We start from the raw sequence: 3,561 nt of genomic DNA on the forward strand, positions 1-3,561 counted from the left end.
TCTATTTTCTCCATGGTTGTTCTGGATAGAAGGAATGAATATCTCTGTTGGAAAACAGATATGTGATTTCAAAAGATAATATTTGGATTCCCATCATCATAGCTGCAAAAATACTTCATGAATAATCAGTAAAGCTATCCTAAAAACTTACAAATACAAAGACTCTTTAGCAAGAAACAAAGTAAAAACGCATCTAGATTTTTGATGATGTCTCAACAAAAGTAATTTCTATTCCTTAAACATGCTAGCAGTTTTTTTTGTTTGTCTGGGTTTTTTTGTTTGTTTTTTGTTTTTTGTTTTTTAAATTAGAGGGGGAATTGCAAAAACTGAGCTCACCACTTTCAGATTTGTTCCAATTCATGTTTTTTTTTTATGAGGACTAGTTTACTTTACCCCCATGCCAGCACCCTTAATCCTTAATCCACTGTACCCAATTTTCCTTTTTCTAGTAACATTTTCCTCCTAACAAAATGGATGATTTGCCTACATGTTTTTATTGTCTAATCCCTTCTTGTAAAATGTCGTTCACATGGGCAGATGCTCAATAAATATCTGTAGAGTTAACAAGTGAATGAATAATTAATAATTCAGTAAATAGTTAGTATTTAGTATGTGCCAGGTTCTGTTCAGAGGACTAAAGGTAGATATTTTCTCTGCTTTCATGCAGGAATATTTCTAATGGGAAATATAGCTACTAGATAAATTATTACAAATGTGATTAATAAATATGAATCATTATTAAAGAGTATAATAGCGCATCATATGGGGTTTTGGAGAACTTCAACTAAAAAATTGAGCTAAAATTCTATTCCAACAGATGAGTAAACAATCTTAACTTTAAGCAATTATTTGAGGCACCTTGCTTTTTGTCTTAATACAATTTTCACGTTGTATTTAACATTTTTAAAATCAGAAATGTGGTCTTATTCTTTCTTGTATGCCCCATATTCTTTAAAATAAAAGTAAAATAATTTTATTGGCCAAGAAAAGTAGTTAAGACATACAAACGAGTGACTATTCAAACATGATATTTAGACATGGCAAATATTTATTTCATATGCAAGGAAAGGGAGATGAGATTAGAAATACATCTCTTGTCTGCAATAAATTTATCAACAGCTACTGATTAGACCAAACCAGTAAAATATAGCATAAAATGTGACTAAAAATTTTCCTAACTAACAAGAAATGGCTTTGTTCTTTTCTTTATGATGCTAAAGTACAAATATTCCATGGAAAAGCAATCAGAGAGAAAGGGATACATGCAAAAGAAATGCTGGTTGAGTACTAGAATTCCCGTCAAAGTTTGCCTCACTTTCCATCACTTTCTTCCCTGGTGGAATGAAGTAAAGGCTAAAAAAGTGAAAATTTTCTGTGTTGTAGAGGCAGGTATCATCAGGCTTCCTGGGTTGCATTTGAATATGATCTGGGAAGATCAAATACAGACAGCCTGTGAGTTCTTATAGACCACTTCAGAGTCACTTATCGCCTCTTTCACAATCCTCTCACTCAGAGAATAATCCATTTTTGACAAATATCATAACAGCCTCTCTAAGAAAATCTGGAAGATAGATCTGACCACTTGTACAATTCTGCAGCTAATGTATTGGTAAGAACTGTTCTCTGTGTGCTGCGGAAAAAGAAAGAAAATTCTGATGTATGTCATTACTTGGTGACCTTAAAAGATGAGAGAACAAAATAAACCATCTTGCTATTTCTGAAATTTGGGTGAACTCTAAGCCAAAAGAGTATGTATTCTTTATTTTTATCTGTCTAGTATTTTTGTAGCAGAACAAAATAAGAGACAAGGTCAAGACTGTGCGATTCTCTAGAGAATACACGAAGATCTGGTGAGCCCAGTAACTGGGTATTTAGTGTCCTTCCTGGACATTCTTTCAATATTCTCACTGTACAGGAAGGAGGATCTTGACTAATTAACAAGTATTTGGTTTCTTCTCAAGATTAATATAATAAAAAAAAATTAACGTGAAAGCTATAATTACTCATATTAATCTTATAATTTTTAAATATTTTGTTCTTGTAGATTTAGACTTCTTTATATTATGAAGACTTAGAGAAATCATTAAATACATAGAATATATTTTGCGCTAGGTGGAAATTGTCTTACCATCAAAATTCTCAGGTGGCTTACTATATTTTATGTTTTTAGAACCATGTATATTTGCATCTAAAGATCATTCTAGGAATTACCATTACTTAGCTAGTTTGTTTTTTAACCATCTATGGTCCTTGTGATTCCCACCAGCTGTACACTGAAACAGCTGTACCTCCCCCTCTTCCACTCAGAGCAATTTCCAGGGACTCATATTTAAAAGAGAGTGAAATGTTGTCTCTAATTATAACAGCAATCTGTTCCGCAGCAGTTTTCACACTCTACTTACATCCCCTACTGTGTTTTTCCAATAGTTTTACCCTTTTTTCCATTTCTCTAATTTTGGTTTTAAACTCATCAAATTGCTGGTTAACTGAGTTATTTAAAGTATATTACTTGCAGAACCCTTTTTTTTTTTTTTGAAGTACATGTGCTTGTTTACACTGATATTTAAGATTAAGTTTGAGTTATTTTTCTCAAGATCAAGGACAAGGTTAACTATTAGGTATTAATGATTTAAACCACAATTTTTATCTTTTGCCACTGGTGCCACCTGCTTTATGATGACTAAGGAGGCATGGGTGGAAGAAGAGGAGTGACTTGTGTCAGCACAGAGGACTTTTCAAGTATATTCTCTCAATTTTTCTACACAATTACTATTTTACAGAAGAAGAAAACACGCTGTAAAACAGTAAGCATCTGTTTTATTTAAGAAATGTGGCAAATAAATTAGATCCCCACTAACCTTGCAACAAAATATGTGCTCAATTTCCAAAATATAGCATGATGATATAATTTTAGAATTATCTTTTGCAATTACTTAAACCCGATTCTTAATTTTATGACTGGTTACAGGCTAAAGAAAAAGCATGTAAAAGTTTCTAAACATGATCTCAAGCAATTTTATGCCCTTCATGCTATGATTTAAATTTACTGGTAACATAAAGATTTTTAAATAACTTCTTGCTTGTTTAATATTAAGACTTTTAATAATCAAAACATAAAAATGTCATACTGTATACATGCTTTACTGTCAACCAAGTTATTTAAAAAATAAACAGATGAATAAAAGTCTATAAATTATTTAAAATTTATTTTATATATTATTAATTCAAAATATATTTTGTTACTTAAGATTCTAGTTCCTTTATCACTCTTACTTTTCAGATTTTCATGGCAAACTAATTCGTTCTCCACAAGAAAATTATCATATTTTACCAATTTCTGAAAAAAAACCTCAGAGATTTATTTGTTATTGTTTTGAACAGATAGATTAAAGAACTGCTGTTTTAATGATATTTTTATTAGTTATCAGAATAGAATATTTTCTTCCAAAATATTTATTTTTTGATTGCTTGAAGATTAAAAGCCCTTGATTCTTAGTTATAAATTTAACCTGCTACCTTACATGATTATTGACTCAAAAATGTATTTGTTTCTTTTAGCTT

Source organism: Pteropus alecto, unplaced genomic scaffold (assembly GCF_000325575.1).
Source record: "Pteropus alecto unplaced genomic scaffold, ASM32557v1 scaffold72, whole genome shotgun sequence".
In the NCBI taxonomy this organism is placed as follows: Eukaryota; Metazoa; Chordata; class Mammalia; order Chiroptera; family Pteropodidae; genus Pteropus; species Pteropus alecto.